Source organism: Motacilla alba, chromosome 2, assembly GCF_015832195.1.
Source record: "Motacilla alba alba isolate MOTALB_02 chromosome 2, Motacilla_alba_V1.0_pri, whole genome shotgun sequence".
In the NCBI taxonomy this organism is placed as follows: domain Eukaryota; kingdom Metazoa; phylum Chordata; class Aves; order Passeriformes; family Motacillidae; genus Motacilla; species Motacilla alba.
The window spans coordinates 54,385,817-54,399,239 of record NC_052017.1 but is presented as its reverse complement, the minus strand read 5'-3'; the positions used below and the strand labels follow the sequence as shown (position 1 = coordinate 54,399,239).

Sequence of the window (13,423 nt, the reverse complement as noted above, 5' to 3'; positions counted from 1 at the left end):
ACCTTTTATAAAAAAAAGTCACAATTAAAAACATAGAGAAGATTACAAATTTTCAGTTACCTGAACTGTAGACAACTCACAAAATCCATCCACCCATATTATCTAGCTGCAGAGGTGGTGAGGTAAACACTGCATCTGCCCTTTAGCTGATGGGCAGAGATGATTCTCAATGCCCCTCCCAGCGCATGTTCTTGGTCAGCACTGCCTGCATAAGAAAGGGCCTGGTACATTCTTGTATATGGTGGCAAACACTTCTGGGGGTTTGGTTTAGTGCCACAGTACACAGCCACTGGCTGGTTGTGTTGGTTTTGCTTGGCCCTTTCTGGTACTGGGAGGCCACAGAGCTTCTGTGAGAAGCTGCTGGAAGCTACCACCATGTCCAGCAGAGCCAATCCCTGGTGGCTCTGAGGATGGACATGCTGCTGGCCAAAGCTGGGCCAATGAGAGATGATGGTAACGCCTCTGAGAAAACATATTTAAGAAGAAATCAAAACAAAGCGGGGAACAGTTTTTTCTAGCCAGAGAAGAGAAGGAGGTGAGAACATGTGAGGGAAACAACATGGAGACACCAAGGTTAGTGGAGAAGGAGGAGCAGCTAGAGCTGAGATTCCTCTACAGGCCATGGTGAAGACATGGTGAAGCAGCCATGCCCCTGCAGCCCATGAGGGTCCACGGGGGATGCAGAGATCCGCCCACAGCCCGTGGGGGAGGTGCTCACGCTGGAGTAGGTGGATGCCTGGAGGTGGCTGTGATCCAGTGGGAGACACAGTGGAGAGCGGGGGCCCCTGCTTCCAGGCTGAAGCAGCCTGTCTTTGGAGGACTGCACCCCTTGGAAGAGTGACCTACACTGCAGCAGTTTTGGGGGGACTGTTCCCTGTGGGAGGCACTCATGTTGCAGCACTTTTGGCAGGACTGCTGGTCATGAGATTGGAACCAGGTTGGAAAAGATCACGGAGAACTGTCTCCCGTGGGAAGGGACTCCATGGTGTAGCAGGGGAATGACTTGCCTGCCTGAACCAAGCAATAGAAAACATCACATGATGAACTGACCAAAACCATCACACTGGCAAAAATAATGGATAAGTAAGGATCCCTTTACCCATTTCAATTATGTTTTTAAAAGCTAGGCTTGAAAGAGATCTATTTGAGATAAGTAGGAAAGATGCATGCAAAAGCTGCAGCCATCTCTCATTCTCCTCAGTGACTTCTCCTTCCTTGGATTATCCAGCAGCTATTCTCAAGCAAGCAGAGCAAGAGCAGTTCAGAGAGATTATCACATGCAAGGGGTAAAGACCTGTTCCTAAATGTCCTTTTGTTCATGACGAGCACAGTAAAAGTTGTAAAAGTTCGTGTCTTGTTAGGCATTTTTAGATGCTACTATACCAGTATTGTTTCTCCTTTCCTAGAGATGATGTCTTATAAAATTCCTTTTAAACAGGCTTTGTTTTTCAAAGCAATTTTGATTGGGGGTGATTTATTTAAATTTACACATTAAATGTACATATACATTAATATACGTAGAAAAATAACATGAACCCCAGCATCATCTCCTCTCTCTTTGTATGAACAAATCTGCTCCAAAGTGAGAGAAAAAGAGAAAGCAGAAGGCTTGGTTATGCAAGTGACTGAGTTTATTCCCACTCATTACTGAGAAATCTGTGGTCTGTATAAAATGAAGCTGAAAATGCATACTAAAAATTTGTAAATATTAGTAAAAATATTAGTATATTAGTGGAAATAATCCTAAAGTAAAAATAGAGATTTGTTTGTAGACACTTAATGACCCAAAGTCCTTTCCCACAGAAATGAAACTAACTTGCATATTTTGAGTTAGTTTCATACATCTGTCCATTGCATCAGTCTTATGAGTCAAAACTTCCATTATTTCTATTTACTGTGTACATAAAGTAATTATTTGCAGCCCACAGCTTGATGTAGTCCTGTATTGCATACCTACATGCAGCCACAAAAGTAAGTTCCTGCAACATCTAAAAAGGAAAAATTTTTCTGAGGGTGAATAGATCAATGGTGAGGACAAAACTGAATAAGAATATTCCATCTGTTAAAAATTGCAAGTGGTACACAAATGAGCAAAACCTGATCATACTGCTCCTCAACTATGTTATTACCAGCTAAGTAACTATGAGGGAAATCAATACACTCACTTAAAACACCGCAGCCTGTAGTTACATACAGAGTTTTGATACTTGTCAACTGAAAAAAAGGTTGTAAAAGAAAAGTGTTTTTAGAGGTATGGTAAATTCATCTGCCAAAGCTTAGAGTGAGCTAGGCATCATGATGCTCACAGCATCAACCAATGAGCTCCTACGTACAGTTTAAGTTTGTCAGTATGCTTAACAGATCTTGGAAATCTAAGGTAACCTCTCCAAGGATCATGAATCAAGCTCATTTTGGATAATGCTGAGCTGTTGGCACACTGCTAGGCAACACTTGTCTCAGGGCCTACACTGATTATCCAGCCACTGGAAGAAAGAATGCAGCAGAATAAGAAGCAACTTAGTAGTAGAAAACCCAACATGCTAAACTACATCTCTTTTGCTGTGAAGACTCCCAGGTATCATACATTGTTTAATATTTTGTCCTTTCCAAAATACATCACAAAGCATAAACATCTGGCTGACTACATTTCCCTCTAGCACACATGTAACAAGTCTCTAAGCAGGAAAAAATCAAGCTGGAAAGGAAAATAAAGGAAGATGAGACATATATGACAATTAAAAACACATCATTAGATCTTAAATTAATTTAAACAGCCCTTGCAACTTGACGTTAGAAGCATAAGACACATATATATATATTTACACAAAATTGATGGTCTTCATTTCTTCTTCACACCTACTTATTTAATTTCTTGCTTCTCAGCTACCTCAGAACACTGCATTGTTCAGATGGCAAACACTGCAGTTGTATCAAACTATAGCACATATACATTTACATAAGCCTTTTCAAGCATTGGACTTTTTCTTAATAAAATATTAATTATTTTTGACCTTCTTTTTTTTTCTGGTTCTGACTAGAACTAATAGAACAACAGCACCTACCTACAGTCTCAGAAATGCTCCTACAATGCAGCTGCAGACAAGCCAGAACTCTGAGTTACAAGAGAGGAAAACTTCTCTTAGGATGTCCAGTCTAAACTTTGCTATCTCAAAAGATTTAGATAGCTTATATACCCTTTTGGATTATACTGGGGATGTCTATAATAAGAAAAAAACCCTTTCAAACATTCTAAACCTTACAATTTCTTCATCCATCATGGTGACTGTCCCCCTGGCTGTTTATGAGCCATGAGCACTGCTGTGGTTTATATAAAGCACTCCTATATACAAAGGACCATACCAGATCACAACAGCTCACAAAATCCTGGACTGATGCAATCACTCACTAAAGAGACAATTTGGTCTTAGGAAATATCAACATGAAAACCAGATGAGTTGTGGCACTTCAATAATCCCACTGATTTTTTGGATGAAGTCCAAATGAGCTATAATCATGTTGCTGCACCACGGTTAAATTACTTAAGGGAACCAGACATCTGAGACTTAGCTATGGGATACCTTCCGCCAAGACTGTGAGGGAAACCTGTCTGATTGCATGAGAGTGGTGTGTGTGTGGGGAGTCAAGCAGGGCCACCTTACTACGAGGGGGGTTTGGTTGCAGCAGAAGTCTGGAGTGGTGGGAATGTAACTGCAAGTAGCTCCTGGATGGTAGAGGAAACTTTCCTTAACATGACAAAGATCCCGGCTTTTCAATTTTGGCATCCTTTCTAGCTCATTGAGCAAGAGCACAGAAGCCACATTTGCAAGCCAAGTGATAGAGCTTAGTCTCTTAAAATAAAGGCATTTTTAAGCCTTTTCTTCAGACTATTTCCCTATACATTTTGTCTTTACTAAAACTGCTTTTTATGGCTAATGGTACATTTCACTTGCTACTACCTAGATTCTAGTAGGTCAAAAACATGCAAAAGAAGGTATAAATTTACATCAATTTGTTTTGACTTACATTCTTTGTTACTTGTTTCTATTTTTACACTCTTTTCTTCTCATTAAAGTTATTAATATCTGCTCCCTTTTAGTCAATCTTCCCAAATGAACAGCTGTAAGTCTGCTCATAGGATGAAAGTTACCAAGTCATGACTAGTTTAACCAGTTGTATTTTCAACTTCTTTTGTTATCTAAGAAGGAAGTAGTAAATTTAATTCTCATATTAGACTCTCTTAGACTTACCATTAACTTTTCACATTTCAGTCTAGAATTTAACACTAGACCTGGGCCTTCTCCCAGGCCAAAAAAAAAAAAGAAATCAAAAGGGGGGCAATATAAACTACTACAAGATTATCTCCCTATTTGCTGAATTTTGTTGTAACAGTCAGGCTATCCCCCAGTCCTACCCTTATGGTATTACACATGTTCACATAACTCAAAGTAAAATATATTCAAGGGTCTTAAAGCCCATTCATAAATGGAGATTAAAAATAACTAGAACTACAAGATGGAAAGAAACCAACTTGTATAAAAAGCATGCAAAAGTTACTCATTGTTAAGTATTTTTCAGGTTTTCACAAAGGAGATAAATGTTCACAAATATTTTCAAGGAAGACTTTTTTACAAGAAATGTCCCGTGTTATACATGAGAAATCACAAACACCAACACGTGCAACTTAGGCAGAAAATGTGGTTAATAACTTGACAATAAATCATCAAATCAACATTGCACATATTCCTAAAATATGACTACCTCTCTGCTTTGGGGATAGCTTCCATAAGTAGGCACTTTTTTCAATCATGACCATTTTTTCCAAGCAAAAGTGACCACTGAAAGCAAGCATAGTGGTCAGTTGGTGACATAAGGTAGAAAAAGTGGTTGTAAAATTGAAAACAATCTAATTTGCCTAATGCATTAAATCCATAAGAGCATCTAGTATTAAGTCAGGAAACAAGATTAAACATATGCTATCAGGGCAAAGATATTATGGACAAGGAGAAAGTAATTTGAATTCCTGGATAAATATCCATTTCAAATCTCTGGAAAACAGCTAATACAGGACAAAATACAACACATTACTGGAGTATTAATACAAAATACTGAACATTCCCTAAAGTAACTAGGATTCCAGGAGAAGTCACAGAGCTCTATAAGGTGAATTAACAAATAAAAATAACAAACTAGAAGTGTATGACTAGGGATTTAACTTCTGATCACCAGCACAACCATACCAACTGTAACTACCCTGTTGCTTATGTAAGTGCTGGTGGGTATGTGAAGGTGAAGGTAACATGACAGAGCATGCACCTTTTCTTAATTTCTGGGCCCCAGAAGGTCAAGACTAATTGAGTTCCACACCTTAAGTTACGTAGTGAATATCTCCTTATGAGAGAAAGGGAGAAAAAGCATTTTGTGTGAAAGAAGCTCTATGCTGCAACCTATTACTCCAACATTTCTTCAAACATATTGACATGCACTTTTGGTATGAACTAGAGCACTGGATTAGTATTATGTTGTTGCCACCCGAACTAAGCACAGCATGAGTAAGAGTCTTCTAGGAAGACTCTATTCTGACTAAGAGGATGTTATAGGTTTGGAACATACCCAGAAACCACAGCCAGCAAAATTAATTGTTTTCCCTTTAGCCTAGAGAGTTTTCCATTGGAATCTGCTTTCAGTGTTTCCTGATGAAGTGCCCTGGTCATTCCTTTCTAAGGGTAGCAAAATGAAAGGGTAATAATTTAAGGCACTCCCCAGTTTGGACAGGAGCAGGTGACCATGTGCATGTGTGTGTGTTCTTGGTATATGTGTGTGTGCGTGTGTTTGAGATTAGCGCACATTCTGATATTCTTCCATGCATTCTAAACAGGAAAACCACTAAGGTAAACAAGCTGTTCTCTACTGCAGTTTTCTGCAGCAAAACTCTACCCTTAAGTGTATTCCGCTTAAATGTAAATTTGTTCTAAAGAAGCAAATAAACTTTCACAGCACAATTTGCCATCATGTATTTAGTTTAATTAACTCTACAAAAAACATGTTAGAAAGTTTCAAAAACAGTAGTGTTGCCTTCTCTGCTACTTCTTTCTACCTGAGAAGAACTCTTCAGTTAACCAGAAGTGCCAGAGAAAACAAAAATATTCCTATCCATCATTACCTGCCTTTTAACATTATTTTTTCCTAGCACAAAGCAAGCTTTCATCTCTGTTTGGCCGTTCACTTCCTAAAGTGCCATCACTGGCAAATGCAATTCTTTCAGATAGAAGTCCCATGGACTGCCTCACAAATCTGTGGACTCTGGAATCAAAGAATCATGGAAAGGCTTGGGATGGAAGGGACATTAAAAATCATTCCATTCCAACCCCACATACCTCACAGACAGGGACACCTTTCACTAGACCAGCGTGCTCAGGGCCCCATCCAGCCTGGCCTTGAATACTTCCAGGGACAGGGCATCCTCAGCTTCTTTGGCCAACCTATTCCAGTGCATCACCAACCTCTGAATAAAGATCCTCCTAACCTCTAATCTAAACCTACTGTCTATTAGTTCAAAAAAAGTCACTCTTTTTTATAAGTCCCCTTCAAGTCCTGGAAGGCTGCAATGAGGTCTCCCTGGAGCCATCTCTTCTCCACGGTGAACAACATCAGCCTGTCTTTGTAGGAGAGGGGCTCCAGCCCTCTGACCAACCTCCACCCTAAAAGTGCTATGCTCTGTCAAGGCCTAAATCTGCCTCTCCATCTCCAAAAGCTTTTATCTGCAAATGAAATCTCTTTTTGATAAACTACGGTATCAGACAGAAATATGTCAGTTGTCATAGGGCAGATGACAAAGCCAGGCATATGTCTGTGACTGATTATCTAAAAGCAGCAGTGAAGTGTCATGCTTCACTAAGGGTCTGCAAGCAGTAAAAATAATTCTCAACTCTGCCAAAACTTGAGAAATATACTTTTTTAAGATACTCTGCTTGAAAAAGAAATCATATTTCTTTGCCATTACAGAACATATCAAAGGGACAAGTACATCAAAGGGCTCAAGATTAAAGATTTGCACCCTTTTAGGGTTCAGCAGGCTACACTACAGTTTAAAAAACGAAGGCAAGGCAGAATTTCATCAGCTACTGTGCTGCAAGTCTACTACACTGAGCCTCATTCAAAATGCCATTTATTTCATTTGGAGACTACAAAATCTCAGCTTGGATTCATAAATATGATTAGCCAGGCACTTTACCAGCTACTTCACCACAGCAACCAAATTTCTGCCTGGGCCATAAACAACATATTTGGCCTTTTTCATACATAATGGCAAAAGTCAAAGAGCAACAGTGAACTTCAATAAAATCAATTACCTTGTTAAGAGTTTAAATTGTTTTTTTTTCATAGATTTTATGATGGATAAGCTCTGTACAGAGCAGAAAACATTCAAAGACAACTCTCCAACTACAAAGAAGGAGATAGTCGCTCACCCAATTATATCACCTAACAATGTCATAAGAGGGGGGAAAAAAGTAATTTCTTTAAAATCCTGTGAAGATGAGCAGAGGAGGACTTCTAGACAAAACCTCTACCTTCAGCTCACAGCTGAAAACTTTCCAACGGCCTCAAGACACAAGCACCTTTGGGCTACCACACAGGTCTCTAGCTACACTGTCCAGTAAAAAGCTCCCCAAAGAGTTCACAGTACAGTATCTGATACAACTTATTTTCCCACTTAGCTGCACTACTAGCCCTTACAGATCTCAAAGCACTTAACTACTTGCAGCATGGGTCCCCTCCTGAAAAGAAGCATATCTGGCAGCCTGATTTTGATCATATTGGGCCGGACAGTTTTTAACTGGACTATAAACTGACCCCTGAAAGATAATCTTCCTTGTTCTTGGTGAGTCTTGTAAAAACCTTTGAAAAAGCCAAAGATAACTCCATGATCATTAACAGTATTTAAATCTTGATACAGTTAATGCTCAGCTCAAATATGTCACTGACTCCTAATACTCCTTCTGGTACTCCTAAATCCATTTACCTAAGAGGTGATGAAAAGAGTTATGCAGCTGACCACTGTTCTTCCCTTGTCCATATGAGCTATGCAGGCTAAAATGCAGCTTCTCTTCTCCCTGGCTTATTTTTCAAGGTGAGACATCAGCTCTACTCAGTGCCAGACAGAATTTATGCAAAAAGAGATGACTGATCACTTTACAGAATAAGGCAACAAAAACCACTTACTTTTTTTTAATTTGTATTTCGCAGTTATTTTGCTCTGCTGGAGGGGAGGAAGGCTATCCTAATAGATTATCAGTGGACTTTGCACAGTTTTGGAAAACAGAACTCTTCTGGAAAGCATGCTTCTTGTAAATAAACCCCAGGCTGTGCTTCATGATCACCCCACCTATCCCACAGCCTTTTAAGCTACACACGTTATGATTGCATCTGGCTGGGCCTAGCAGTTTCTCCAGATGGCTCTGCAAAAGGGTTAAAGAAAGTTGCATAAAACAAGCAAAACTAACAAACCCAAAGGCATCAACTCTGCTCTCAGTCTTAGTACTAAATCTCACCACAGTCATGGTTCCTGGTAAAACTACACAGCAGCTTTAGTCTTGTAGTGATGATAAACTTTTTTACTACAGGCTGGAACAGTTCAGTATTCTCTTTGTCCACCAAGTGGTCTGAACACTGTAAAATTCTAGATAACCATGACCAAGTTTTCATTGTTGTTGTTGCTGGAAAAGCAGTCTCTGCTTCAAGTGTTATCTCTATCCCGTAATACTACCAAACAAACCTTTACATAGAGATATTAATTCACAGGCAGGCAACTCTCAGAAGAAAGCATATGATCAAGGTGACACCATCTCTGCATCTGATGTGACTGAGATCAAATGCTTTGTTATCCAATCTCTAGAAAAAAGCTTGGGTACTATGAATCAAAAAGAAAAGACTTCAATACATGCAACTCCCTCAGATGAGATCAAACAGCTATAGAGGGAGAAACAAACATGACCACAGACCTTGACTGAAATAGATGAGCAGCACTAGATTGTTTGCGTGATGTCAGCAGCCTAGAGTATCTTTAAAAGCAAGTGATGCATGGCAAACAAAGACCAGAAACATACCCATAAAAATGCAAATTTTTGGCTACAGGACTCAGCAATGAATAAAGCACAATTGTGCAATTTCTGTTGAAAAGTCGGTGTTTTTTTCCCAACCTGTCCATACAAACATTAGTTCTTCACTTACACAAATATTATGCAAAGGCTGTTACTTCTCAGCCCCACCCTTCCCATAAGCTATGTCTGGATCCATTGAGAATTAATATTATGACTTACATGAAACTGCTTACAACCAAGAAAAATATGTCTAAAAAATATAAATGCTGTGTCTAGTTTAATCGTGTGCCAGCACCGCTGATGGTGTCTGCAGCTATTAAAGCATACACTCTGTACACAGACAACAGTGACTGGTAGCAATAGGCAGCCCAGCTGGCTGGCCTACAGTGGGGTAAGAAACCAGATGGTGGTTCTTTAATAAATGCAGGAATTCTTCAAGGGGCTTTCAACATGATCAACATCACACCTTTGTGATAAATCAAGGAAGATGTGTTTTGATCCTGCATAAATCTGCAGGCACAATGTCCTTTGGTATCTCTGTCAAATTCTCATCCTATACACTGATACAATTATCCTAAATATTAAGAGAGCCCACATAACCAGAAGACAACCAAGGCAGTTATTGGAAAAGGGAAACAATATTTCCTCAGAGTCACTACCTTGATCACCGCACCTCTTAAGCCCATTGCCATAATCTTCTGAACACCATCAAATGAGTGCAGTTGCCATGAGAAAATTCTACATTTCAGCTGCAGGTCCAGATATTAAGGAGACACTTCTAAAGCCTCCAAATCCATTTGTTTTCTTAGTCTTCTCTGATTCTATTCCCTTTTGCAAACTCTGCTTCTTTTCCTCTTAGTACCACATTCCATTTTCCCACCACTCCTTATACCAAAAAAAGCCAAATCCTTTTACAAAAGAAAGGGGAAAAAAGCTAATCAGATTTAAACTTTGCATCCTTGTACTCCACCAAAACTGACAGACAGTTGTCACAGAAGGCACTCATGTGCTCTTAACAGTTTTATCACCATTGAAGGAGAGATGATCTTTAGCAGCAGCACCATCATCATCATCCCAGAGAGCTGGAAGAAGAATAGTTCAGTAGTGAAGCACCTTCTAAGAGACACAAGGGATCAGCTATATATTGACATAAGAAAGTTTGGGGTGCTCCTGAACTTCTCAACTAACAGCCATGTTCTACTCAATGTATCAGTCAAACCTTCAGAAGTTGTTTAAATTAAAACAATACAGCTTTTGGAGATGACACCTGAGTTTCTGTCAGTATTGGTTTTATTACCAATGTATACTAAAGAAAGTTTCTTAACTAGTAATAATCAAAAAGTTTCCAGTGAGGATAGGCAATTTTAAAAGAAAAGTATAAAAGAGTCATAAAACCATATCACTCCTCTACAACTCTATGCCCACTACAAAACCATACGTAATGCATTTTGAAGTCCCAAAGCATTTCCATTTAATTCTCTGTTCTCAACCAGAAACCATATTTTCTCATTAAGTACCACAGCACTAGAAACTTGAGCTGTAATTTGATAGCCTGCCCTGTACAAGATGAAGATCCCAGCTACATGTATCCTACAAATGTTCTGAGATCCACTTAGTGACGCAGATAAGAGGAAATACAGACTTTTTAGTCAAATTGAGTAGCAGCAATAAGAAAAGTAGCTACTGTCCTGAAAGGGAATCACAAATAGGAAATGAGTCATGCTCAAAACATGGACACTTATCAATTGTAAAACAATTAAATGTCAGTTTATTTGCAGACTGCAACTCTTTTAGTGCTCAATTTTGCTGGGGTTTCTTGAGATCAAATCTATCAAAAAATGCAGGCAGCTTGTAGAGATCTGTTTTTTTCAATGGCTTTTCTCAGTACTTCCATTTTATGCCTCCAGCATACCAGAATTACATGTTGATAAAACAATATCATCCAGCAAGGCCTGGAACAGGCTTTCCTTTAACTAACTTAACCCACAGAGTTCTGCTGTGTTCCATTTGGACTGGAGCCCCTGTGTACCTAGCAGAGTTAGTCAAGTTAGCACGAGGTGACACACGAGTCCAAACAGCTTCTCTATCCTTCATGATAGGCAGTCCAGAACTGACATTGTTAAGCTACACAGATCCCTTTGTGACCAGTGACACAAATAAACAATAATAAAGGGAACGTATTAAGGATGCAACTACAAACAACTCAATTTGTCATGCCAGAGAATTCATCAGACATACAGTAAATAAAAGGAAAACAGGAAGCCTAAATGAAATATTTGTATATTTTAAGCCTACATATTTTTAATCACCCATTCTATCACAAATATATGCAATTAACGAGAGCGCTGGTTGGAGTCTGTGGAGGGGTTTTTTGTTTGGTTTTTCAGGGAGTACGTTTTACTAGCTATTACTTAAGGATAGCAGTCATCATGACCCCATTTCCACTCCTTCAGAGTGTGCAGGGCTCTCTTTAAGGCTTTTAACATCATGTAGTCTTGTGGATTACACCATCTTTTGCAGAAAAGATGGTGTAATCCACAGGGATCATCTTCCTCCACTACTTTTCATTCTCTCTTACAAGATTTCTTGTTATTCTTCTAACAGTGAAAAATGGCTGCCTATATCACATAGGAAACCAGTAGCCTTGTTTGTTAACCAGCTATTCTGCTTTAAGTTGTTGGTATTTTAGATGCGCTTAAATGTTTCTCTTGACTATAAAAATCCAATTTCCCAAGAATTTTCCAGAAAAACAGTATTTACCTTTGCATTCCCAAAACTAGCTAGAAATGTCACAATAATTTAAAGAGTTTCTTGGGCATATGTAGCTTTTTAATGAATTCTGTGTAGTATCCAAAAACTACAAGAGCTAGTGTGAAAGAAATCCTTCTTGAGTTAAGATAGGCACGTGGGTCCTTTTGATCCAAACTCAACAAACTGAAATCTAACCAGATGTGTTCATTGGATAAAGACCAGGATTAATAAATTCAGTGATACATTTTGTAAGTAAAGGTAATCTTATAGGCCTACATTTTCTTTAACAAGCTTTTCTACAGCAGACAGCAATGGTTGTTCCAGAAACAAAAAAAATGTGGAAGATATGTAGTTTCTTCACAGAGATCAACACAATTTAACAGGACAGCATTTCCTCTTTGGTGCCCTTATTTATTTTATTTTCTCTCAACAGCCATGCACAAAATGTTGATAGAGTCAAAGGATGAATTTTATCTCCCATTCTCAGAGTTTTTAGGTACAAAAAAGCTTTCTGGAAAAGTTTATACATTTAGAAAAAGCTGGATGTGCTGTATTCTCAAAACAAGAGAGTACCAAGTGTTATCTATCAAATTTAAGTCACACTCATCTATGGGAAGAAGTCCTTCAGTAAGGACTGGCGATAAAGATTAGTGTTTGTAAGACATATGTGGTTTAAAAGATAAATGCCCTTCCTATGTAATTTTAAAATCCATTCTATACATTTTTAGTGTAGAAGAAAATTGTGCTTACTCTGAAAACAATGGCACCTGGGTGACATTTCTTCAACACCTGCCAAATGAGGATAACTACAGTCCTAGCAAGCTCTAGATAAAGAGTTTGTCACAGGAAAAACAGACCCTTTTCATCTCTTAGTCTGGAAAGCATTCTTTGTATCCCTAGGACCATGATGCATGTGGAATTAAGTTATCCCACTGCTGCTTTCAAGCCCAGATGAAATTCACAGGAGTCTTCAAACCCAACAGCCCAATTATTTCATTGTAGGCCTATTGTTATCCTGCCATCCCCATGCAGATTGTATTACCAGTCTTTTGTGCGGTCAGACCTTAAACAAAACTAAACACTACACCTGTACACTAAGCTGTTCCTAATAAAACAAGATGTTGTCTCCTTGGGAATAATACCTGTAGCAACAAACCAAGGCAAAAGGAGAAAGAAAAGAAAGAAAAGAGAGAAAGAAAGTAAGAGAGAAAGAGAGAAAGAAAGAAAGAAAAAGAAAGAAAGAAAGAAAGAAAGAAAGAAAGAAAGAAAGAAAGAAAGAAAGAAAGAAAGAGAAAGAAAGAAAGAAAGAGAAAGCGCAAAAAGAGAAAAAGAGGGAAAGAGAGAAAGAGAGACAAAGAGAGACAGAGAGAAAGGGAAAAAGAGAAAAAGAAAGACCTGTCTGACTAAACAAAAAAAAAAAATTGTGTTTTTCTGGCAGCAGGTCTTGAAGGTGCTCAGACTGACAAATCATGCCAAGCAAGAAGATCTGAACTTCTACCTATCAGGAAATCAAACATCTGAAACCAAAGCAGCACCACTTTGATTGGTTGACTATTTTTTTAAAAGAGTGGAAT

General features: G+C 38.7%; 1 protein-coding gene across 3 annotated transcripts in view; it reads right to left on the bottom strand.

Moving 5' to 3' along the window:
- Positions 1 to 13,423, bottom strand: part of ITGA9 (integrin subunit alpha 9) — a 237,722-nt gene that overhangs the window by 171,322 nt on the left and 52,977 nt on the right. The gene's annotated exons all lie outside the window — the stretch shown is intronic.